The sequence below is a fragment of the Ictidomys tridecemlineatus genome, chromosome 1 (assembly GCF_052094955.1).
Source record: "Ictidomys tridecemlineatus isolate mIctTri1 chromosome 1, mIctTri1.hap1, whole genome shotgun sequence".
NCBI classification, from domain to species: domain Eukaryota; kingdom Metazoa; phylum Chordata; class Mammalia; order Rodentia; family Sciuridae; genus Ictidomys; species Ictidomys tridecemlineatus.
The window spans coordinates 171,888,023-171,915,245 of record NC_135477.1 but is presented as its reverse complement, the minus strand read 5'-3'; the positions used below and the strand labels follow the sequence as shown (position 1 = coordinate 171,915,245).

General features: G+C 43.2%; 1 protein-coding gene across 3 annotated transcripts in view; it reads left to right on the top strand.

Moving 5' to 3' along the window:
- Window positions 1–2,967: 2,967 nt before the first annotated feature.
- Window positions 2,968–27,223, top strand: part of Atp10b (ATPase phospholipid transporting 10B (putative)) — a 335,243-nt gene continuing 310,987 nt past the window's right edge. The window contains exons 1-2 of one of the 3 annotated variants that reach the window (XM_078052012.1): window positions 2,968–3,235; window positions 10,481–10,580. The gene's annotated coding sequence lies outside the window, so the exon portion shown is untranslated. Of the gene's footprint in view, window positions 3,236–4,815; window positions 4,880–10,480; window positions 10,581–27,223 lie in introns of those variants that run through there. The other 2 variants (XM_078052023.1, XM_078052000.1) reach the window with 2 other exon arrangements.

Here is a 27,223-nt window from a genome sequence, read left to right as displayed (position 1 = left end):
AGGAATGAAAGCAGACATGAGGGAGGCTCTATCCTGGCAGAAGCTCTGGACAAATTTGCACAGTGTTCCTTTTTCTTCTTGCTGCCATGAGCATAGCATGTCCCACTTAGGGAATGTCCCTTCAGCTTGAGCCCCTGAATGAGAAGCACAGCCAAGGTCCAAGCTAAGCCGAAATCAACCCACAGCCTACTTGAGTAAACCATCCAAGATTTGGAGACCATTTGGAACATGGTCCTTGTCTGGAATATTTCAGTACCGCTCCCACAGACCACACAGTTAACTCCATCCCAGTTCTAACCTTGCCCTTTGGCCACGTCAAATCCCCTATCACATGCTTTCACGGCACCAGGGATCTCTCCCTCTTAGCATTCATCGTAACCTTCACTCTAACACTTTCCTTTATTCGATCATCAACATTTGCTGTACCACAGACAGGGATACAGACAGGGACAATGGCTGTGTTTGTGTACCTTTGTAACCCCAGCGGCTAGCACTGTTTTTGGCATATGCCACATCCTCAACCAAAAATAGTTAAATGAATACATGAAGGGAAGCATGGAAAAACTAATTTAAAAAAACCTTGAATATGGGATTGAGAAGCACACACAAAGCATTTTGGGAACCATTAGTAATCTTTGGGTAAGAAAACTTTGCGTCCTTTAGGGTGGAAAAAAAAATCACATAGTGACAATGTTCAGGATCTCCTCAACAATAATATTTAAGCATTTTCACTGTTAAAAAGCATTTATAGGGCTGGAGTTGTGGCTCAGTGGTAGAGTGCTTGCCTAGCATGTGTGAGGCACAGGTGATTCTCATCACCGCATATAAATAAATGAATAAGATAAAGGTCTATTAACAAGTAAAAATATATATCAAAAATAATTTTTTTTAAAAAAGGACTTATACAGATCAGTAAATGTCATGCTGGCCAGAGCTCTGTGATGGAAATACTGACATTATTCCCCAAAGAGGGTAAGCACATTGCTCCAAAACCACTCAGCTGTGAGCCAAGCATCAGAATCCAGGGAGTCTGTGTCAAAGTCTGTGTTTGTAAAATCTCTGGATTACGCTGCCATGTATTTCATCTGATAAGTATCGAAGCCAAAGAAAATATTGGGAAAATGTCGTGGAACTCAGAGGAGACAAGGAGACATTTATTAGTAGTTTCTTTATTGTATCACAGGGAATCACCTGAGCTACTGATGGAGACGGATGGGCAGCCACCACAGCATGTCCCCTGGGGTCCAGATGGCTTTAACTGTGGGCATTTCCACACCACTCTCATCATTTGATTCCCCACCTGTGCCTTCTGCCCTATCCACTGCTAAAACAATGCCTATAACAACAGCAGAGACACCTGGGTCCTCTTCACAGCCTGCCTGGTGCCCAGCCGATGCCTGGTAGGCGTCAAGTGCTTGCAAGTGTGATTTGAATGAAATGGGTCCTGTATTTCTTGCTTTATGTGTAAATGATTGACATAGACAAAGAATCCTATGGGATCAAGTGATCTGTATAATAACTCCATTTGGGAGTGAAGATGGGACATGAAAATCTTATTCTAAAGCTAAACCTGATTCAAGAAATAAAGAAACTGAACAAAAATGACCTCCGTATGGGGCAAGAAGAAGAACTAATTGTGGGGCCAACGTACCTGGGCTCTTCTCCAGATGTTCCTGAAGAGACATTGGCACAGGGAGGGAGACTGGCTTTGGACAGGTAATCCTGATGGGCCTGCAGATAACTGAGAAGTGGCAGTAGGGTGCCATCTGAGCCTCGGGTGGGAGAAATGGGACCAGAGACTAGCATCTTTGCTTGAATAATAATGGTTCAATGTTATCACTTTAGTGAGCAGAATCTACAAAGTTCAGACTTTCTATTCTAGCAAATCTTATTTAAAGAGAGAAAGAAGACACTAGAGTCAGCTGGAAACTTCCCAAAGGCAGGGCTAGAAGATTGAGTTGGAAACAATGAAGAACAGCTGGTCTCTAACTTGGCCTTTGGGGCACCAAGAATGCCAAGCAGGGAATGGAGAATTTAGATCTCGTCTCAGGCAGTATTTCAAGAGCATCCACCAGAATCTCTACAGGAGACTGTTTTAAAATACAGTTGCTGGGCCCTTCTGGAACCTATGAATTTCACATAGAAATATCCATTTTTAACATCCCCCCAAATTCCTATGAATCCTAAACTCTGGCAGTTTCTGATAAGGAAGGAGATAATATTATTTTGCCCGAGTAAGGAAATAAAATCTCAAATTCTCAGATTTGGTAACTCAGTAATGGTTTTCATTTCCCAAGAATAATTAACTCCTTATCTTTAAGACCACCTGTGGATTTACTGCGACAGCCATTATTTTGGGGTGACTTCTTACATTTGATAGCAGACATGAAGTGCTTTGCTAACCTTTCCTAACTGATTTCCCCAACACTGAAAAAGGGGAAAATATGGAATTTCTTTCAGACCTGATGGGCAGATATCAACCTGTTGCTCAAGTTTTCTCTGCTAGAATAAAGTTAGCTGTTACATCTGTTATGAGAAAATCTGGGGCCCCTGAAATGAATGTGCAATTTGACCACTTCTCAGGAGTCAGAACCGGCCCCCCCCCCCGCCCCTAACCTAAGTCAACCTGTGGCAGAAATTTGGTAAAGCCTCCATCGCTTCAAGATATCTGGCTTTCACGTGCCTACAGTTTTCTAATCAAGCATCAGAAAACAGGAAAGGAAGCAGTCTTCATTTCTTCGTGGTTCAGCCAAAGTCCCAAGTTCTGGTTCTAACTGATGTGCTCTCTCCTGGGCTGGCAGGGACCAGGGGCCAACTGGGAACCAGCTAACAGCAGCACCTAACTTCTCTGGGATGCCTGAACTCGTTAGGCCAGTCCTGCCAGGAGCCAAGAAGGCAGGGGAGGACGGGGTGGAGATGCAGGGCTTGGAAGGGTGCCTAGAATGGAGGAGGAGGCGGGACTAAGCAGGTTTCTCCAGCAGGCCAGGAGAGGAGAAAATCAGGGTGGAGGAATTGTATTCAGGTGTGAGAAATTGAAGGCTGCACCTCTAGAAGGGGCTGGGGCTGGCTGCACCAACCAGATATAAAAAGGACGTACTCCTGCTTGCCTGCCTCTGATGGGATAACTGGGGGTGGTAGGTTTCCAGCTTTCCTCCCTCGTGCCCCATCAGCATAAGAACCCCAAGGCTTGCTGACTACCCCGCCACAGCTGTGGCCTGCACCAAGGAGAGCACAGGTAAGCATCCTGATGGACACTTAAACATGGGGGTGGTCTTTTCTCCCAGGCTATCCCCACTGCTTGCTGGCTGGGGGTAGGGATGCTGTCTCAAGGGGAGTCTTTGAAGTGCCCTGACCTCTTTCCCTGGGTCCTGGAGTTAAAGCTATGTCAGTCACGAGCTCCAGGGACCCCCCACTCCTCTTTATGTGGGGAAGCTATTTGCCCAAACCAGCAGGCCCTGGCATGTAGTTGACTGGCTTCTGAGAGTCACTGAAGCCAGTGGTGTTGCTCTTTGGCTCTGGCTTCTTCCTGACACTGATGACCAGGTAGCCTGTTGCAGGCAGCCTTTGCCACATAGTGCTTGGAAATGCATTGCTTATAGGGAAAGCCTGAGCCTTGCAGGCTTTGGTAATTTCTTGTACTATTTCTGGCTTCTTTCCAGAAGTTTACTACGCTATTATATAGAACTTTGAAAGCAGTAAATGTGCATATTGAAAGAGAGTTGGAATTTTTATGACGGTACCTAATAAAAATAGTCACGGTGAAAGTTTATTGGAGTCTGATGGTTTGCAAAGCCTGACTGTGAAGTACTTATGTATTACAAGCCCATGATGCAGGTGTTATTATTATGTATAATTTCTAAGGAGGATAAGGAGACTCGAGGAGGCTGAGTCAAACCAGGTTCACTGATTTTGGAGTCTGTGCATTGGACTTGCACTGATGCCATGTTTTACTGAGAGAGACTTTAGGTTCAGAGTGCACAGAGCTGGTGAGGAGCACCTTGCGTTTGTAAAGAGCCTTTCTCTAGGTAGAACAGGGTGGACGGCCTCCATCTCCTATTGCCATGCTCATAAACTAATTTAGAGCTTGGTGTCTATGCCTCAGGCTTCCACTTGGAGACCATTAACGGCCTATTTAGTCCACGTGGTCTAAGTCATTAAGAATTCAGTGAGTGCAGCTGAGGCTGCAGCAAATCCTGGAAATTCTAGAACAGGCAATGGAAGAGGGAGAGAAAGGTGCTTAAGAAAGGGAGAGGGGGACAGGGAATCAGCACACTGGGGTCACTTAGAATTAAGTCCAGCTTCTGAAGCCTGTCTCTCTAGATTCCTCGAGACTCCAATGCTGATCCCCTCCCAATCTCACCTAACATCGGGTCTTCCAGTTGGCAGCAACACGGGCAACCTGTAAGCTTTTTCTCCTCAGGACCTGTGCTCACCATCCTCCCTCTACTTGCTCTTGACTATTCCATAATTGACTCCCTGTCTCCTATCGGGTTCCAGCTCAAATCTGGCCTCTTCAAAGAGGGCTTCGTAGACCACAGCACCTAAATTGCTGCTCCCCTTTCCTTCTCTGGTCATTATTTTTATAAAGCCTATCACATTCTATAAGCTTTTTCAAATTTCTATCTTCCCTCCTAGAACACAAGTTTTTACCAACAAGGTACAGTCCTTCCACGTTGTTCTGCTTGCTCAGCATTGAGTCCTTGGAACTTAGCAGATTTCCTATTAACTTAGCAGAGGCTCAGTTAATATTTGCGGAGTGAATGAATGATAGAAAGGAATAGGGGATCTCATGACCACCACTTTGCCTCCCTGACCCTCAACACCTCCATTCAATCCTCATTGGGAAGATGGACATGTTGGTCTTCAGCTAAAGGCTGAGGTAAAGGGCACCTGGGTTTTTAAGGGCATAAGGGGCAATTGATTTCATTCTTGGGTAACATAAGGAAAAGGCCAAAAGGCACCAAGTGGACTTTGTTCCCTGAGAATTATTCATCCATAGTATGACTAGCCTGCTGACCAGTTTTGATAAGCAGCACCTCCGGTGACTCACTGCAGTTTGTCCCTGGAGGCCGGAGACATGGTATTGATCACAGTCATGCCTGGCTTCTCGTCATACCAACACAATTTCAGATAACTTAGAGTGCACCAGTTATGTCAGGCTAGCTCTTAAATTCCCACCAGGCTTTACTCACAGATCTCTTGTTTGGAGTGTCACTCAATTTTAGGTTGGGAAAAGGCCCATGTTTGAGATCAGAGGATTTGGGGTGTTTCCATGGACTCTATGGCTCTCTGCAACTGGGGGCAACTCTTGATTTCTCCATTCTGTTTCTCCTCTATAAAATGGAATGATATCCGCCGCCCTCTGTGGCCAGCCAGGTTGTGGTGAGATGCACCTGTGATACAAGTCCTCTGTCAAGCTCCTAGGGTGACAGTGATATAGGAGCGGATACAGTTTCACTCACAAGTGCTCAGCCCTGCAAGCACACTGGGCAGCAGAGGATGCACAGGGAGGAGTGTTTGTTGTAGAGAATCTTATTTGCAGAAAACGCAGGATTCCAAACGAAGTCTATCAGCAGAAGAGACTTCTTGGCAGGATCCCTTTTCCCAGGCAGCTACCTCAAAAATCGACTTACACATTTTAATTAACACCCAGCATACTTTGCAGAGAGAAGCAGGAGAATGCAGCCCAGTGACGCTCTCTCCTTGGCAACCACAAGGGGTTGGCAGTGTTTCATGCGCTGGTGGTTTTTATGGGTCCCTCCTTGCACTTCTGTGTTCCTCATTGTAATGGGTGGTGAGCCTTACTGGCATCTGCTCTGGCTCTATTTAAGAGGCATCAAATTTTATAATTGATCCTCAGGTTGCTTCTGTGATTCTGTTTTTAAGACACCCTTTAACTATTCTTTATGCTGGTCTTGATTTGCATATTTTAGAAAATGGGTTATTTTAAAAATAAATTTTTGAACCAGGAGCCAGTACAGAGTCCTGGTGATTTTTTTGGGGGAGGGAGGTGCCTGCAAACAACGTCATACTGTGGAAAGAGAATTACTTCAAGCATGTAGAGACCTGGGCTTGGATCTTGGCCACACTTCTCGGTAATCCTTCTCCAGCTCCTTGTGCCATGATGTGCCGTATTGGCAGTAAGCTTTGTTGAGAATTCACTAAGTTCTAAGGGTTTCCTTGGACAGTTTCAGTAAGTCTCCTTGCTATTGTCTGTTTCTGGAAATAGGGAATATGGGATTTGGAGGGGACAGGGTCACCAGGTAGAAAGGTAGAATCCAGATTTGAACTCACACTGGTTGCTACAGGAGCCTGAGCTTCTACCCACCAGAGACCCTGCCTTCTTCTCCACTGGATGCCCTTGAAACCCTGCTTTATACAAACATTGACATTACCAGGTGGGTCCCCTTCACAGAAAGTCATCCCACGAGATGAAGCCTATGAAGAATCTTGGAAATGGCGAGATTTGTTGTTTCTTTTATACTTCTGCCCATCTGTTTACCAAGATTTAAAAAAAATATTGTAAAGGAACTTGTTTTCTCCTGAGGTGACTTTGTGGCCTTTAAAGAAATAAAAGAAAGGTTTTCTTAAAGGATATTTTCCTTTTGGTGCATCTTGACAACGGTGAACATGAAATCAGCCCTAACCTAGAAACTACTGTGTATATAAGGCTAAAACCAAACTTTTCAAATTCTCGGAAACCCTTAGGAGATTTTCCAGATGTGATGAGCACTACTAAGAACACAATGATAGTGATCATTTATTAACTACTTTTTAATACCTAGCATCAATAGAAACATTTTCCTAAGATTATCTCATATGCAACAGAATATATCATTGTGGTCAAGGGTGTACTTCATGGTTTATGGTTCCTGACACTGTCAATCGTCAGCTGGGTGACCTTAGACCATCTTTTTAACCACTCTATTTTACTTTTTCCTCTCTGAGGATAATAATGAACCTATCCTGCAGGATCATCATGGGGGCTACATAAATGAACATAGAAAGCAGTTAGACAGTGACCGGTATGTAATGAGCTCTCAAATACTTGTTGCTTCTACTTTTTCCTCAGCACTTCTGTAAAGTAGGTCTGATCACCCTGATAACTTTTTTATATGTGTAAAAAACTGACAAGTAGTCAGGTTTCGTGGGTGGGTCGAGTCAGGATTTGGACCTCTGACTGTCCTAATTCAGAGTCTGCCCTCTTCAAGCTCATATTTCAATAAACTCCCAAGGAAACACAAATTTTTCTGGGAATCCAGTTGGCCATGAGTTCGTACTCTAAAAGCCAACTAACATTCCCTCCATCTCTAAGTACTCATTGGCCTGCTCTCATCCTCGGGCATGGGGAGAGAAGTGCCTGGTTGAAAACAAGTTCTGTCTCTAGGATTTCTCCAAACTTTCCAGAACTTTCTCCTCTGTTCGGAATTCTCTCATGGGCAGCCAACGGGGTTAGTCTTGGAGTGATGTCTGCTCATTAGAAGCAATCAATGACGCAACCAGGGCAGAGCTCTGGACCTGAACATTGAGGGAGCTTCTTTCAACCCTAAGATAACACTGTCCTGTGCAGGCTTAAATCTGCTGATGTAAAATCTAGAGTGAACCTGTGGTGGGAATAAGTGACAAGAAGTTGTCCCCATGTCAAGTCAGTTTCCCTTCCTTGTGCGCTGTGAGCCGCCTGTCCAGCCAGTGGGGTACCTGTTATTTCACTAGCCCACTCTCCCCATGCAGGGGCACTCGTTCCTGCTGGGATCCCAATACTCAGGAAGGCCACTGTGACCAAGAAAATAGTGACTTCCCAAAGCAGGCAGGGCTCCAAGTTGCTTTTTCCAGTACCAACAAGAATTAATAATAGCTTCCTTTATCTGGTGTATGCTATGTGTGAATTTATCTGATTTGTTCGCGTAATCCCGACGTAACCGTGCTGTGAAGGAGGTTCTGGTATTATCCTCTCCTGTGGGGCAGAAGCTGAGGTTGAGGGAACATGGACTTGGCCAGGGCCACCCGATTGACAGCCAGAAGAGCAGGCCATAAATCCAGGCTCCTCACCTCTGCCCTCACTGCCAAATTCCTCTCGCCTGAATCTCACTCAGGAGATGGTCTGATAACCCATTGCAGATCAGCATTGGAAAAACCCGTCCTGCTGCCACCCCTCCTAGGTGATGTGGACAAACCTGCCTGACCTCTTTCCCTGGGCACCTCAGCCCTGCTCTGGCTGGTAGAGCCTGTACATTTTCCTTCTGCTTCATTTTTTTTTTTCCTGGGCATGGTTGAGCTGCTTTAACTACTTGCCTTGTCTTTCCTCCAACAACAGAAGAATATATCAAAATGTGAGCATGACAGAGTTTTTCTCTCCAAAGCCCCTCCTCTTCATTTTTCCAATTTCTCTTATTCTCTTTTCAGCCTTCTCTAGTAGCAAGCTGTGTCCGATGACAGATCATAAAGCATGTTTGCAATGCTGGGAGATAATTCAAGTAATTGGCATCTTAGATTAAGGACCAGCCTCTGAATTCCATCATTGATAAAAGCAGACAAAACAGTGGTCCACATTGTAGCTGTATATCAAGAAAGCACTGGCCCTCCCACGTGGTGTTCCTGTAACTGTGCTGTGAGCTCTGTAGAGGGAAGATGGGATTCTAGTGAAGGCTGGGACAGCACCTCTGTAATGGCTGTGTGATCATGCCTATAACTCATTTTCCACAGCAGCATAATGCTGTGTTCCTGGGCTCCTCACCTTTACCAAGCATGTGTTCAGTATACTGTGCAGACCCCCTCGTGTGCTCCCTTGCGTGAAATTCTCCCCTTGATTGAGGTGAATATTGCAGTCATCAGTTTACATCTTAGAAAACCAAGCTGGAGAAGGTAATCACCAGTTAAATGGTGAAGCCACCATCTGAACAGGATTCTTCTGATGTCCAAATCCATTGCCTGGGCTAGTATAATGCACAGGGTAGCAATTAGATGTTAAATTCTCAATCTCTCTCTCTCTCTCTCTCTCTCTCTCTCTCTCTCTCTCTCTCTCTCTCTCTCTCTCTCTCTCTCTCTCTCTCTCTCTCTCTCTCTCCCTCTCTCTCTCTCCCTCCCTCTCTCTCTCTCCTCTCTCTCTCTCCCTCTCTCTCTCTCCCTCTCTCTCTCCCTCTCTCTCTCTCCCTCTCTCTCACACACACACTCACACACACACACTCACACACTCACACACACACTCACTCACACACTCACACACTCACTCACTCACACACTCACTCACACACACACTCACACACACACACTCACACACACACTCACACACACCATTCTCATGCACAGTCTTTCAAAGCTGCTTCTGAGAACGTTTTCCCAAGTCCCATCAGACTACCCTGCTGCTTCTCATCTGCCAACTTGCAATCGATGGTAGAGCCCCTCCAGCCTGGGTGCGCCAGCCATCACTCATTGTCCCTCTGTTCAGTTTGCTCTTCCCTGTCACACAAAGACACCTCATTGATAATTGTTAATCTTCCTTTCCTAGTAATTGAAAGATCTTCCAAATAAATACTTGTCCTTACCTCTGAAAATAAAACCACTTATTCTCTCTTCCTCTGCATGGCAGGAGTCACCAGACACTGGCTTACCAGGACACTAGGAAAAAAGCAGGGACTATGTGGGGTGAGCTACGTAGGCCTTGGGGCCAGGGGCTTGGAGCAGCCTGTTAGGGTGCCAACCTCTGAACATAAGCATCCTGTCCATCTTCTTGTCTTGTCCCCTGGCATCCAGAGCAGTTCCAAGCACATGGAAAATGTTCAAATATTTATTAAGTCACTATTGGCTTCTAAGAAAATATCTGTTACAGGTTTTTTGTTTTGTTTTGCTTTTTTCCCAAAATTCTGTTTAGTCTGCGTAAGAGTACAAAATGTTTTGGGTCATTGCCATTTTTACTTTTAGGGACACACTTTCTTCTCCTATCAACCTAGGGTTTCTCTGCTGAATTAATCTGGGTAGTAACAGGAGAATACTTGTCTGGGCAGCCAGTGTCCCTATAGCCACCTTCTTTCTTTAATTCCATTGTAGGGAAGAATGAAGGACTATGACATTTCCATTTCTTAAACACTAACAATGTGCAGACACAGCACCAAACACCTCCAGCACTACTTACATTGAATCTTCAACCTGGCATTTTGCAGATTGAACACAGCTGGTGCTTGGAGGGGTAAAGGGGACACGCTACAGGACGCACAGCTGAGGGGTGGTAAACCTGGACCTCTCTCTAGGACTGTGGGCTCTCAATCCCGAGCTCTTCTCCTGAGCTGCATAGTGAAGCCACCTTTTGCCTTTGCTAAGGTCCGTTATAAAGCTTCCTGTTAGAGTGGATGTTCCTTCTCTGCCTTTTCTGGAGTCAGATACCCACCCGCAAAGTTGTCATTTTCTAGATGGGCAATCTCGATGTCACTTATGTGTCTGAGATTAAATTCTCCCGTCTCTTTCTTTTTGGTACCCTTGTGTTAAGGAGGAGAGAAGAGAGAGCTCTAGACATTGAAAAGATTGCTGATGGGTCTAACTCCTGCTCGCCAGAAAGGAAAGCCATTTCTGCGGCTCTGTGTGTGGAGGTAAAGGTCAGGTGGGTGCTCAGAGAGGGAGGGAAGTGTCCTGGGTGTCATTCCTTCACTTGTGACTGTCACACTTTGCTGTACAAACAGGTGCAGACTTCACTCTTACTAGACATTGCTGTTTCAATGGCACTTGAGTTTCTTTAAAAAGAAAACCACTTTAAGTGGAAAATTAGTATTTTTTTGCCACAGAGTACAGCAAGGAGCATAGCAACCCAAGTAAACTCTAGCCAGACACTGTCTACTGAAAGCTCTGGTTTTGTTTAAAAAGAGTTAAATATGAGCCAAATTAAATATGAACATGGTGGGTACAGAACTAGATGAACTCGTTCAGGAGATGGATTGTTGTGATGGCTGCATGACAGTGTGAATGCCCTCAATGTCACTAAACTGTACACTTAAAAATGGCTAAAAAGGTAAGTTGTATGTGATGTGTATTTTACCACAATAAAATAAAATGAGGCAGCTCTTTACACAAAATGATGACACCATCTTCTAGACAGATTGTCAAGTTGGGGGGAAGCAAAGTACTGAACAGGGAGCTGCCGTTTTCAAAAGTTATATGCATGTACTTCCATGGTTGCATATGCAAGGATCCTTCTGAGAGGATGATTTGATTCTGTGGAAGGAAAGGGGTTCTGGCACTTGGGAATAGAAATGAGGCAAGCTCCTTGTTTTCTACACAAAATTTGATTTCTGTTCTTTGTGTTTGTATGGCTTATCCTTGTTAAAAATTTTTTGAACCTTAAAAAAAAGGGTGTGGGGGGGCAAGATTAGCACCAATCTGGGACTTCTCCTTAAAGCAGGTTCTCATCATGACTGCATCCCAGACCCCGGCTTCTTGAGATGATGTCCCCCAACCAGCAGCTTGGGCATCTCTTGGAAGCTTGTAAGAAATGCAGACTCTTGAGACCCACCCAGCTCCACTCAATCAGAATCTGCACTTTACCAAGACCCAAAGTGACTTTCAGGGCAATTTGTGTTAGAAGTGTTGTAGGGGACCATATAAATTGGCATCTCTGAGGTGGGCTTGAGCCTGGGGGTTTGCAAAAGCTCCCAGATGACTCCACAGGGTGATTGATGCTATCAACCATTGATTTAATCTAACTGGGAACTTGAAGGGGGTTGAAATAATAGGATCAATTTTGTTACAATGATTCCCTTTTACTCAATGTGGGTTCTAGGTACTGTTTAAAAGTATGGGGCACTGCATGCCCCATACTTGGGAGAACTGATCAGAATGACTATCTCGGATCCCATGAATAACGCACAGACATAAAATATTGAGATTCACCTGAGCTTGGTGGGGAAGATGCTCTTATTTAGAAATTCTGTGCACATATCCCCCTTAACTAAAGTAAACATCCTGGGCCAGGAATACAACTCAGTGGTAGAGCACCTGCATAGCATGTACAAGGCTCTTATTTCAATAATAAGAAAACCAACTTCATAATTCTACACCAAAACAGGTATGGGCTTTTTAAATCCAGTGATAGAGCATAAAGTCAGAGTAATAGTAATAGAGTTGGAAGTTAGGACTCCGTAGCATTCAAATTTATAATTCTATGTCAAATGAGGTTAATATCTGTCCCATAGGGCTATCATTCGAATGAAGTAGCTAGGCAATGCTGTCCTATTATATGATTAGGTGGTAACTATGGCACAGACACCTCCTCTCCCTTCCCCTCTCACTTGCATAGTATCCTTGGCTCTTATAGCTGTCACTATACCTTCACATTTTCTTACTCTGCTCTTATCGTCCCACATATAGATGACCTTTCTCGCTAAAACCAAGGAACCCGAGTTCTACCTCCCCCCCCCCGACAAACAGCAAAATTTCTCCTATCTCTTACCAAATTATCTGACACATTTCTAAAATATAACTGAAACCTCATTACATGGATGAACAGCTTTCCATCAGCTCATTCCTGGCTTGATATTACTATAATTGTTGTGAAGACATTGCAGTTAGCCTCAGAGGCAGTCAGAAAGGCGTCATTGTTAGCAACCTGAGATGGCTGCAAGTGTGTACGGAGAGCTGGTGGAAGCTGCTGGTAGTTCTGCATGGGCAGATGATGCTGGAGAGTGGCTTCCCTGGATCTCTTCCACTGACTTGATGGACATTAATTGAGGGAAGAAAGTAGGGAGTCTAATTCAGACAATAGTCCTCCTTCCACTGATGCCAAAGTCATCTTCTCAAAATGCAAGACTGAATGAGTTTAATTCTCTCCTCAATACCCTGATAGAACTTCTTGCTGCTTTGAATATGAAGACCCATTGATATTCTGCATAGTGTGGCTTCTTCCTGCTACTCCAGGCACCTCCCCAGCTCCCGTCTGTCTGCTGGGTTGTCTTCCTCTCTTGACTGAGTACTTGCTTCATGAAAATACTGATTCCAAGGCTGTGGACAAAGTCTCATTAGTGCAGTATCATAGTGAGAGACCCTAGAAATGTAGCAGACGCTCAGCAAGTATTCGCAGGAAGAATAAACATGCACAAGGATGTCACATAAAGTTTTCCTGCCTAGTCTCGATGCTATGCAATGGTCTCCCAGTGACATGGAAATGGTGACAGTTATCTGTGCAGATAACTGATGCAGATGGTTGTTTGCTATCAAACAACTTCAGTTGTGCCCTCTGCCCAAGATTACTTGCCCTCAGTCACTTTGCCTGGGAAGTTTGCTCTTGGTCAAAGGTTATTTCCCCCAATAAACTCCCTTTACAGAATGATGGCACAGGCTGTATGGCCCACCTTTGTGTGCCTCTTATGTTCCTTCTAACCTCTCATTTACCTTAACTCTTCCACATTTGTGTCTACCTCTCCAACAACTTAAGAAAAAAAAGAATCAAGAGCTTGTAAAGTTTGTGTGGTTTGGGAGCTGATGAGTAAACAGGACGTGTGTATGTGTGCAAGTGGCTGATGTTCCCGTAGTGAATATCCTGAAGTGCTCCATCTGATCTCAGCACTTGCTGTTCCCTCCACCTGGATGCTATTTCCACCTCTCCTCCTCGTCAATTTACCTACCACTTAGACCTCATATCAATTGTATTACTGATACACAAAAGCCTTCCCTGCCCCATCCCTCATCCCTAGATGCAATCAAGCATCCTGTTTGTTCTTCCAGCTCCTGTGTTTCCTTCACGTGGTTTATAACCATGGCTGATCATAACCTATGTGCTTATTGGATTTCAATTTATCTCCCCCTAAATACCAAAAGTTTTACAATAACTAGTTTCAGTAACTGGCTTTTCTTTCTCTCCATTCTCTTTCAGCCCCTAACAGTGCTGAGCACCCAATAGATTCTCAATGAAAAGAATATTTACTCTCTGCAGCCTGATTAAGCCCCTGAGTGTGATAAGATAAAGTAGGCAGAGGAGGACACCAGTGTTCCTCCCTCGCTGGGGTCCCATAGGGCGTTCCTCCATGGGTTGAGCTTGGAAATTGCCCAGTCCCATAGCATTGCAGGGACTTGCCAAGAAGTGCTGTGGCTTCTGGTCCCCACCCTGCTGAAATCGGGCCACCACTCCCCAAGAACTTGTTCCTTGGAACACTCAGCCAGGTCCAGATACCAACTGCTAAGAGAAAAGGGACATCACAGAAAACCAGAAGGGAAGGCAAGTGGCAGGGAGGCCAGCAACACTGAGTCGTAAGCAAGTCTGACATCCCCAGACATGTTCTATCTGGAGGAATCAGTCTCCTCAGTGTCTGGGGACCTGCAGGGGGAGAGCTGCCAGCTTCCTCCTCATACAGATTGCTCTATTTGGAGGAATTTGTGTTGAGTAATATAAGGATATTCCAGGTGACTGACACCCTCACTCCCACCCCAATTCCACCAGTTGTAGCTGAATATGATCCATGGGACATTGACATTCCCCGCATTGCCAAACCCTCCCAGAATTTTTGTCCACTTGCCCCTGCCTAGAAAGCCACCCAGTGACTGACTCCAGCCAGGGCACAGTGGGAAATGTTTATTCATCCAGACAGGGCTGGGATAGCTCAGTTGGTAGTGTTCTTGACTCACATGCACAAGGCCCAGGGTTTGATTCCCCAGCAACACACACACACACACACACAGTTTATTCATCCAGGCAGCCCAGGAGGAGGTTTGCAAGGTGTGAAGAAGGTGAATGTTTGTGACTGACAACATTCAGTCACAGAGAGGAGCTGGGCAGAGACCTGGTTTTCGTAAGGAGGTAAGTCACAAAGACAAAAGTGGCCTGGCCCAGGCTCCTAAACCAGGCACTTTTCCTCTGTGTCCACATCTAGGGTGTCCCATGTATTCCTCCTCCCTGTGCTCTGTGCCTCTTCCGATACCCTAGAAGACAAAAGGGCAGGAGTCGATAGTGATTCTTATGTTTTTTGAAGCCATGCAGTTGAGAAGAGATGATTGACAGTCGTCAAGGGCAGGATTCTGAGGCATTGGTCCCACCGTCTCACCCCACCAGCTCACGTGCACATTCACCCATGCACACACACACACTGTCTCGCTTTTATACACTCACACACTCCCATTCTCTCTGAGTAGCTCTCATCTGTTTTATGTAGCAGCATGCTGTAAAGGTCACATGGCCTTGTAGGGGATAAGAAAGTAGTGTCCAGGGGAGTGTGAAAAGGTTCAGAAGCCATGAACCAGATGACCTCCTCTGAACTGTAGCAGCCCCTGATCTTTTAGCTAAAATCTTGGGAGGCACAGTCCTCTTGTGACTGTCTTTTAGAAAGCAAATGAGGGCTCTGGGCCAGCTGCCTGGGTTGAAATCTAGCTTTTACTACTTACTTTTTGTGTCCTTAGAAAAGCTTCTTCTTTGTGCACCTTTTGTTTTGTTTTTGTGTTTTTTTTTTTATTTTTTTTATTTTTCCTTTAAAATGGAACTAAAGGGGCTGAGGTTGTAGCCCAGTGGTAGAGTGCTTGCCTAGCATGTGTGAGGCACTGGGATGGGTTCTCGGCACCACGTGTAAATAAATAAAATAAAGGCCCATTGACAACTAATATATGTAAAAAAATAAAACGGAACTAAAGGAGCAGCTATCTCAGTCTTGAATTAAATAAACATGTGCAATACTTAGAACGATAGACAGTATTCATAAGCGCTGGCAGTTGTTTCCTTGCTCAGCGTTGTTAAATTAGTGCTTAACATTTGAGAGGATCATGAATTCCTCTGTGAATCCGTGAAAGCTGTGAACCCTTTGTCTGATGAGCTATGTACCCAAATGTCTTTTGCATTTAATTAAGGGAACATTTGGTGCTGTGTCTTCAGTGGAAAACTGAGGCCCAAAATGTGACAAGGAATTGCCTGAGGTCATTGAATGAAGAAGCAGCAAAGCAAAGTCTAGAATCCAGATAGCCCTGGTCTCCTGGTATTCTTGTCAGTACATACATTCCTAACGCAGACATTATAACATGGTCACAAAGACTTGGAGTTCATTGTTGGTCTTCTATGTACTTTTTGTAAAACTTTGGGCAAGTTCCTGAATCTTTTGGTTTCTTCTATGTAGAGGGATATATTATAACTTTACAGTTCTCACCTCAGTGAAAACACAGGGGAGAACGAGACTCAATGCTAGCAAAAGGGCATTGAGGTGTGGACTCCTGCTACTCAGACAGCAGGCTGAAGTTTCAAAAATGCATGACCGCACTTGAAAGTAGTTGGTGCATTTTAGGGACAGGCCAGGGCCAAAGCATGGACATGAGGATAAATGCCTCATTTCCACTTCATGTGATTCCCCTTCTCTGCCCAGGGACATAGCACTCTCTATGGCACAACCTTCAGACAACCTTCCCTCTCTACCTGCAAATGTAATCACATTCTTAAAAACTTGTAAAGGTACTGTTTAATACGATTTGACTCACTCAAGGAGGGAGTGTTACTTAGGGGCCTGAGAACCTGGGATTCAGGAGAGGAGCTTGCTTTGTATGGTAGGCAAAGTGGCCTTTCCAAAACCCACCTGGAGGCCCCTAATCCCGACTCCAGGTTGTGTCTGGATACCACACTCGACTGAATCTCTTCCAGTCTTCCTGAAACATCTATGGCAAGCCTTGGCCAGGTTCACAGTTCTAGGTCTGACCCCTGAAAAGCATTTTCCTCACGGTTTTTAAAAAGGGAGCAAGCAATCAGCAAATTCCCCCAGCCTTTTATTATAATGGCACAAGGCCTATTTCCCTCCATTCTGGTTAGTAGGTCCTTTCCCTAAACAGCTGCATGATCAACACCTGGGCAAGTGATCTTAACTATATATCACCTAGTGTTTCTCCTCTGGTTGGTTCATGTTTATAAATGAATAACTCCCAATTCAATTTTAAAAGTTTCTCGAATGGTTATGTAGGCATTTTACACCCTCTTTGACATTGCTTTTAGCACAGTTCTGAACACAGAAGAAATCTTAGTTTGGTACATATTTATTTATCTAACCAGGCAAAGTATAAAAGCCTGCTTAATTTTCCTCTACAAATATATAAACATATCAACATACATGTATACCAAAGTAGAAAATAGTTTGCATTTCTTAGGGAAGTGTTTTTTAATTTAAATTTATTAATTGATACATAAAAGCATGAGAATTGTATGTTAATGAGGTATCCTATAATGTTTGATATATGTATACATTGCATATTTATATCAGGCTAAACATTTATGTCTCCTCAAACATTTATCATTTCAGACAAGTATTTTACTTATTCAGCCTTATCTGTCAAACAGTGAACAATCTGGCAATTAACAAGTTCTGATAAATGATTGCTAATTAAATTTTATTACACATAGAGCCAAGCCAATCTATTTTTGTATTAAGAGAATCCAATATTTCTCTTGAATTGCTGTAGATCATTCAAAAAAGGTATACATTTATTTAAGCAGCTTCCAAAGGGACCTGGTTCCAGGAATTGCAATTTGCTAAGAGATTGGACTGGGTATTTCCATGGCAAATAATTTCATTTACATTACACCCAGGCCTGATAATATCACATGCCCTGAGTAACTCATTACTATCAGCAAGAGGCTTCCCGCCCCGTAAAAAGTGAAAAAGCATAAAGAATACATAAAGGAGACGGCACATTCAGGTTCCTTAAATTTCTTCAGCTTTACTGCCAGCACTCTTTTCCTAAGAGCTTTTAGCTAAAGGAAAATGAGAGAAAGAAGTTGCAAAACCAAATTCAGATGGGAGATTTGGGCCAAGGAGATGGAGCTAATGGATAGACTAAGATAATGAGCTCCGGGAGGCCAACTTGTGAATGCAAACACCAGCTGTGTGATGCCTTCATTTCCCCAAAGCTGAGTTTGAAGCTTCAGTCTATGGAAAAATGCCACCAGTGCCCCCTTGCTTCCTCGGATCTCACAGAATACTGAGAGGGGAAGAGAAAAAAGGAGTCAAAAGGGAATCCCTCTAGCATCCCACCCACCGTGTCAAACAAATCTTAGTTCCTGGGATTTCAAAACTAGAAAGGCACCAAGGAGCTGGCAGTCGACTTGCTGAATCCTGCAAAATGCATGCAGCTGAGGCCCAAACATGGATACCCTGATTCTCATGCCAGCACGTATTCCCTAGAAGGACAAGAAACAATCACCTCGCCTGTTTAGATACCTGAAGGTCTATTAGAAGGGTTTCTCACTGCCCTAACAGAGTTAAATGTTTTAAACTGTGAGTACTGTCATGATCTGCAAAACGGCAATTGTGGAATATACTCAGGATGCTACTCTGTAACTAATTAGGGGGTCATCTTGTCCTAATGCCCTACTGAGTCATTGTCCTTAATAGCCATTCTCCCTCACCTGTGGTATGGTCCTTTTAAATACCCATTCCTCAAAGCAGCAGAACACACCTGAAAGATGCAAACCCCATGCTTCACAGTGCTGCAGAGAAAAAAGGGCAAATGGGGTGTTCCAGGAGAGGTCCACCCCCCCCCCCCCGCAAACCATTCCACCCTGGAGTCCTTGGGGTCTCAAGTGGTAGAGAAACCAGAATTGTTTATTATAGTTATTATAATATCCTCCTTGAATCTTAAAAATCACAAATGATCATTCTCACCCAAAAAAATTTCCTACTTCCTTGGAAATCTTATTCCTTATCTTAAATCGGCTCTTTTGTCTTCACCTAGGTCTACCTTGTGAGTGCTGGAGTTTAGTTGGTATGAAGGGGACATGGCTCTGCCTTACCTGTCCCATCTGGAACCACTTGTCACTCAGTCCTTTTCAATGCCAGTGTACTTAATGTGCATAATACCCTCACCGCAGAAATGCAAGCTCCTTGGCAGTCATGCTTTTCTTGGCTCTTTACACATAACAGTTTATGTAAATATCAAACTGGAATAGATTAATAGTTATGATTTAACCAATATTTTCATACTTACTAGATGGCAGACGTGGGCCATAAGAGCTCCATGAGCATTGTCCTGTTTAACATGAGGTCACCAGTGCCTCCTAAGTCACGTGGGAATGATGTCATGTTCTTGTGTCTAAAGAAACCAAGTCATCATGAAGCATATAACCTTTTTTTAATTAGAGCTTTATAGTGACACACAGTAGTTGGATTCATCCCAACAAATTCATATGTGCATAGAATTGGGTTTCACTTCCTGATCCCCTTTTCCCTCCTGTGCTCCCTCCCCTCCTCCATTCTCCTTCTTTTACTAGACTTTTCTCCACTCATCTGTTTATTTATATTTGATTCTTTCTACCTATGCGTAAAGGTGAAGTTCCCTGCTGTATGTTTACATATACACATGATTTTTTTAAGAATTCATTCTGCATTGCCTCCTCCTACCCATCCCTCCTCTCTGCATCTAGGTCTCCTTCCTCTGCATGACTGATCTTCCCCTTATCTTTAGGATATCTTATCCTTCCCTCCCCCTTTCCTTTATTTTACTCGTTTCTGCATATCAAAGAAGACATTTGATCCTTGAGTTTCTGAGTTAGTTTTATAACCTTGTGATGATCTCTTAGACCTCCCGAGGAGGAGAAACTTTTATCTTAAATACCACTGGAGAAAGAACCTCTCCCATAGATTTTTTTTTTTTTTTTTTTTTTTTTTTTTGTACCAGGGATTGAACTCTGGGGCACTTAAATAAGCCACATACCTCCAGCTCTTTCATATATATATATAAAATCAGATGTGGGCCATAAGAGCTCCATGAGCATTGTACTGATTATATATATATATATATATAATATAAAATGAAATTTTATTTAGAGACAGGGTCTCACTAAGTTACTGAAGCTGGCTTTGAACTTGCTATCCTTCTGCCTCAGCTTCCTGAGTCGTTGGGATTACAGGCATATGCCATTGAACCCAGCTGGAGATTGCTTTTTATTTGTTTTTTAATTTTTAAATTTGTTCTAATTCTAATTAGTTATACATAACAGTAGAATGCATTTTCGACACCTTGTACATAAATGGAGCACAGCTTCTCATTCCTCTGGCTGTACATGGTACAGTCACACCAATAGTGTTACCATGCATGTATGTAAGGTAATAATGTCTGTCTCATTCTACCATCCTTCCCATCCTTTTTAATATTTGTTTAATCAAGTTTTTGGGCAATCTATCCACTGGACTTGCATATGCTTATGATAAAGTTTCAATGTGCCTGAGTATGTTCACTCCTCTGTTCACCTAAATCCAAGCCCTAGGATTAGAACTGACCTTGAAAGGCATCTAGTCTGGCCTCCTCCTGCCAACCAGCTCTGCACTTCTGCACCCTCGCCACAGGAGGTGAAGGGAGGTCTCAGTCTTCCTTGTAGTTCATCTCCTCCTCTTCTCTCTCCAAACCTTCCAGGTCAGCTGAAACCTATGTTCCTTCTTTGAAGTTCTCATTTTTAAAAAACTGGGTTATAGGAGATAGGGATAACATGTGTAGGATTCTAAGAGTTCAGGACACAACAGAAGACTCAGGAGTGAGTTGTAGCAGCTGTGTCTTCAACCATGGAAAAGCAGGTGATGGAGATGGTGCTAGTCATCATAAAGCCTGAGGCGCACAAGACATCAGATGAAAGAGTAGTTTGAGAGCCAGCCTCCACCCCTGGCCAGCATCAGGCCATGAAGGAAGTTTCTCTTCCATTTTATAAATGGGTATAAATGAAATTTTTTCTTGATTCTAAGTCATATTCCTCTTTATTTTTTTGCCACTGACATTTTAAAATCAGATTCAGCATCAGAAATTATAAGCTTATCCAGTACATGCTCCAATAATTATTGAATTTGATCATCTTGCCACTAAAAAAAAAAAAAATCTGTCATTACTGAAATACAATAATTTTTGCTTATAGAACAATAAAGCCTTAATGAGACTAAATCTGGTAGACTATTTTGAAAACTGTGGAGACCTATAGAAGCACTCATTTTTGCTGTTCATTTGGTTAGTCCATATTTTCTGAGCAGATACCAGAATGAGGCTTTGTTCTCTGTGTTGGAGTTGGAGCATGGAATAGAATCAACAAAAGTCCCAGCTCTTGGGGAACTTTCTTTCTGGTGGGAAGAGACTGAGAATATACAGTGAGGGAGGTTTTTAAGAAACAACGAATACTTTCAATAAAATGAAATAAGGTAACGGAGCTGGACCTGAGGGGGACTATCCTAGAGACAGGGAAAGCCATTCTGAGCTAAACTCAGATGTAAAAAGAGCACCCAGAACCATCTTGAAAGGAAAAGCACAGGAGGGTATCTCACAAAGTGATTAGAAGCAAACCTGAGGGCCAACTCAGGCCCTCAGGTGGGAAGGAGAGTGGACAAGGAGGAGGGAGAGGCCTGATTCCATTTGGCCTCTCGGGCTGTAACAAGGAGTTTGACTTTTTAACTCACCCAGCCACTGCCTTTAACAGCTAAAGCCCAAAGATGGAGTGACTCATGCAAGGTCATCAAAACACTGTTTGGCTTTGGAAATTGGATCTCCTGGCTTCCTGACTGTTGCTGTTCTGCTTTACTGAGTGGCTTGCAGCCTGCAGCTTCCATGTCTGTCAGCTGAGGCCTTGGAGATGCAAACTCACACCTCGCTGTACTCCTTGCAATGGCAATTTTCCCCAAGTTTTTTCTTTAATATCTTATGTCCCTCATAATTAGAGATTCATATATTCCAATCACTTAGCTGTTTTATAAACAAAGAAAAAAAACGGAAGCAATTCTATGCCAATTAAGTCAACATTAGTTATTTAAATACTAAAATAGTCAAAACAGAAGTACAATCTGGTGGGTGGCCCTGCAAGCCAGCTCATCTGGGCGGTCTCCATCACTGCGCCCCTGGGAACCATACAATTACACACTACAGCTACTGGGATTCTCCTCATTCAAGATACTCACTGGCTCAGGAGATGGATCTGTAAAAGCCATTCCTAGCCTTCCAACATTTTCCTCTGCTCCTGCACATCTCGGGAACCACCCCTTGGCATGTCTACTGGAAGAATCGATGTGGTATAAGACCAAAACTCTAGTATCAGATTTGAATCTGAATCATTCTCCAAAGCCATATTATTTCTTATCTATTAATTCAGGATAATAGTGCTCATTGCTGAGAGCTGTTATTAAAATTAACAGGGGCAATGTATGCAGTCATTAGCAAAGTATCTGTACTATGGTACCCCTTTCCTTCCCATCCCATACCATCTCAGAATTGAGGACCCACCACATCCTGGACCAATCTGCCTCTTTTTGCTCTATTCCTCATAAGCTGGTCCAAAAACTAATGAACACCTGCTGAATAATTTGAACCATACCATGCATACCCAACTATTTAATATTTAGTTAGCCATTGTACCAGGCATTAAGAAATCAATGGGAGCATAATGAGACAGTGGTGTCCTAAACAGAACTCTCATAAGGACCATTTCCAGTTAGAATGTTCTTTATGATTTCATATCTCCAATTACCTAAGTGTTTATTCTTGGGCAGAAGAGAGAAGTGGAATGCAAACTGTAAAAACCAGAGAAGACTTCGTGGTAAAGGTTGGAAGGGTTGGGGAAATGGCTGAAGCTTGGCAAGATTAAAGCAAGAAGAGGTGGTAGCCATCTAGGGTACCAGCATAAGCAGACTTGAGCATAGCAAGGAAGAGGATGGTGAGAAGATAACCCTGCCTCAGCCTGGATAAGGTTCCTTATGGTAGAAGCAAATTTTTAAGGGAGTTGGAACAGAGACCATTTAGGGGAGACACATGGATACCGAATTTGCTTTTAGCCCTGCTACCAAGTTGAAGAGACTGGGAGGACTGATTCTTTTACTTGAACCTCAGAGTTCTCATTTCTTTCAGAATGTTTATCAGTCCCTGATGTGTCAGAATCCTCTGTAGCCACAACATCTGTGCAGAGAAGTCATCAGCGGCTGCATGTCCTGTTTGCAAATCAAGAATTCCGAGAAAAAACTGACATTTGCTGCATCTTATTTTCCATCATGTTTTAATTCTTGGCCAAATAAATGGGCTTCTTTCAGTGCTAGGGAAGGGCTCCCTTCCTGGTAGTCTAGGCCTCTCTAAGGGTCCCCAGTGCTCCCCAGGCCTTCCCCATCAGAGCTGTTATCACAGTGCATTGTGTTTACCTATCTGTCCTGGCTCCTTTGAGACCCTGGGCCTTGGAGGAGAGCAGGTACCATATCTGTAACAGCACGCTTCATTCCTCAGAGCCTTGCACAGCCCCTGGCACAGAATAGACATTTGATTAATATTTAATATATAGAATATTGAATATAGCTGACTTATGATAGCTTAATAAATTTATGACTTTATAATGACGTGAAAGTGAAGTGCTTTTGGTTAAAAACTGTACTTTGAATTTCGATCTTTTCCGGGCTGGTGACGAGTTGTACCAGTTTTCTGCCTTGATGCTGGGCTATCACAGGAAGCCCCAGTTCTCCGGCAGTCCCAAGAGTACAAAGGTAAATACCAGTGTCCTATAGGGTGTTGTTGCTGCGTTTGATGTTTGCTATGATCATGTAGTAAATACATTTTCAACATAAGGTACTTTCAATTTATGGCGGATCTATTGGGACATAACCCTATCATAAACTGAGGATCCTCTGTACTGAATTAAATTGAAATCATCTTTCTTAGAGCAGAGCATAGTGGTAGAAAATAAGGAAGTTGAGGTCAGAATGGAGAGGTCGTGAAGGCTGACAGAAGGTTAGATTTGATGAGAGGGCAGGAGGAGGATTGACCAGCAGAATAAGTAAATAACCATCCCAAGGAAGTCCTCCCTGCCCCCCCTCTCAGCAGAGTGAGGGGTATGAATGGAATCACATTAGCAAAGTCATTAACATAATGATAAGCAGCACCTCCTCCTGCTGGGAGCTGCAGGTAACTTGGGGTATTCTTTGCTAAGGACCCCAAGCATTTCAGATCCCTGCTGCTTTCCTGCTGAGGACAGTAGGTGATCCAGGGTCCTCTTGAGATGAGATCTCCATGGGGAGGGGAGAGGGCAGAAGCAAGTGAAATGTAAACTGCAGCCTTTTCCAGTCCTTCCCAACCCTTAATCAGCCTCACTTAGGATGCATGGAGGCTGGAAGCTGGGCATAAACTTTGTAATCAGACCTTCCATGGTTGGAATCCAAGTTCTTCCACTGACTAGTTCAAAAGCCACGGGCCAGCAAACACTCATGATAACTGGTGGAGGTGACTCTTTCAATGATGACAAGTGTTACAGGATGATTTCATTATCCTGCTGGGGGATCTGCATAGTCATGCATCTGGAACCCAAAGCTGGGTCCTTGTCCCCATGCCAATTTATTAAGGAGGACATGGTTTTGAGGAAGAAAAAAAGTTGTATTGCTTTGCTAGCAAAGGAGAAGCACAGGGGACTCACAAGAGTCCCTGTCCCTGAAACTGATTCTGTCCATCAGGAACGAGGGGATTTTAAAGGAACTCTTCAAGGGTTACATTCCAGGTGTGCTCTGGAAGGGGGATCCCTGGACACCCTAATGGTGTGTTAGGATTCACTTGTTAATTTGGGAGATATTCACTTCTTAGATCCTCTGGGCAGGCATCTCCTTCCAGTGGAGCACAGATTACCCAAGATAATCTTGTTCCCTCACCCGCAGATTAGGGAGGGGGAAAGGGATCATGGGAGATTTTTAGTAGATTAAATGCACTTTGGTAGTTTTATGCAAGGAACAGATGGTTTCATCTGAAAATATGAACCTCATAATCTACAGTATTTGCCAAAGTCCACAGTTTAACATTAATGAATGTCCTCTTAAATGAGGGAGGTGAGAGAAAATCGGCCTAAAGAATTTTTCCCACTGGTTCTTCCCCTTATGTTGCTTATGAACAAAAGAAGGGGTGTAAAGGCTGCCCCTTGGGGTTTGCAGACCCCCTTTCTGGCCCAGGAGACCCTGTGTATTACTGGTTATGGAGAGTAAACTGATTGAAAAGTGTTTTCCCTGGGGCTGCTGTGTGCTGGAAATCCTCCCTCTGTGATGGAATGTCTCAAAGGTCTCAGCACAACCCACTTCCATGATGACACATGAACAAAAGAAGCAGGAGAATATTGTTAAATGTTTATGTGACTTGCACTATACCTGATCCATTCTGGGGGCTAAACAAATGGAAATTTTATTTCCAGAACTTAGACCATTCCCAGGTTGTAATGTTCAAAATCTAAAAACCTAAAAGCCAAACTAACATAGTTCCAGATATATCTTGGGGCAGATTTCCATGTGCAGTCACAAAAAAAGGGGAAAGGGGTAGAGAAAATGGGAGAAGAGCATGATTAAGTCTCCACAGGAAGACTTTGGGTAAATAAAATTACCCACAGGAAGTCTTTGGGTAAATAAAATTCTCTCAACCCTCATCCCCATCCCACCTCTTACCCCAAGTATATCTTTCTAATTCTGGGAAGCCAGATGGGCTTGAGGCAGAAGCTGAGGCGTAAACATTTTTGCTTTTAATATTTTCCAAAAGAACTGTTTATCATCCATGTAATAGCCAGCAGTTATTGGTTGTCTGTGATGTGTGGCGTGCTGTAGTTAGGGTTTATAGGCATTGTAACAGCAAGATTAGTTAACACTTAGGAAATGCTCACTGAATCTCAGGATCTGGACTGAGTGCTTTGTATAAATGTTCCTTTATTCATCACAACAACCCCTTCATGTAAAGGTCTTGTTTCTTGACCTATTTTAATTGAGGCTATAAGCCAGTTATAAAATGTCAAATATCCCACTTTCGAGTGGCAGAGCTGTGAGTCAGACTTGCTTTCTTAATCACTAGGCTGCTGCCTAACTTTCTCAGCAGAACTGGGGACACAGATTTTTTTTTCCACCTTATACTCAAGGAACCCAGGACCCTAGGAAGTAGGTGACTTACCCAAGGTCAACAGCAGAGCTATGAAATGGCAGCTGACTCTCAAATGTAGCACAAGATTTTTTTTTTTACCAATGGCTGAATGTATCTAATATAAGTTGAGTGATTCTTATCCAAAATGCTTGGCACTAGAAGTGCCCTGGATTTTAGAATATTTGTATGTACATAATGAGATATATTGAAGATGGGACCCAAGTCAAAACGCAAAATTCATTTGTTATATATATGCTTAATACTCATAGCCTGAAGGTAATTTTATACAATGTTTTAGTGTTCTTGGGATTTGACTATGACCAGACACATGAGGTCAAGTATGGAATTTTCCACCTGTAATGTCATGTGCTCAAAAATTTTTGGATCTTGATCACCTATTTGGATTATGAGATTGAGGATACTCAATCTGTACTTAAATCCTTACCTATAATCTCACTATCAAGAGTTGTATACATAATATAACGTAGAAAAACCCAGAGTCTGGAATGACTCTAGCTCTCTGACATTAGGTAAAATTTTAACCTCTCCAAGCCTCGGCTTATCTGTAAAATGGGTGTAGCAGTAATATGTCAATGATAGGTTTCTTTTAAGGGCTTGATAAAATATCTAGCCCAGAGTTACTGTTTAATAACTGTTTGATTTGATGTTTGATGTTTTTCTTCCAGCTTGTTTGAATTTCATGCATTCTCTTATTAATTGCATAGCTTTAAGGAATCTCTTCTTGTTGGGTCTGTTATCCCATTTGCAAAATAGAGAAGGCTACTGAGTCACCATCTTGCTGTCATTTCACTTTTTATGGTTCATAGGGGCCAGGAAAAGTTACACTGTCTTACGCTGGCACCTACAGGAAACATAAAGTCACCATGGAAATGAACACACAGTTAATACCAGCAATATTAATATTGCTATCAATAGTGCCTGCTTCCTGACAATCACTTTTTAGAACATTATGGATACATTGTTGTATGTCATGTGTAAATCTGCATCTGCCTCTCCTTCTCTCTTGCTAACACAGGCAAAATGTATTTTTTGCCTAAAATATACATTTTGAAATTGGGCAGACAGTCTTGAGAAGGTATCACATTAGATAAAGTATACATTGTAGGTAATGTGACTGATACATACATAGATCTCTCTCTACACAGATAGCTATAAATGGGTAATGATACCTCATGTCTTGTCAGGACTGCCTACCTATCTTGCATCTATGTCTAGATCACAAAGATGCAGAATCTACTCTTCACAGTTGCCCTCTAACATAGATATTATCTCTTTTTTTATTTAAAGAGTTTTTAAATATTTTTCAGTTTTTGGTGGATACAACATCTTTATTTTTATGTGCTGAGGATCGAACCCAGCGCCCCATGCATGCCAGGCGAGCGCA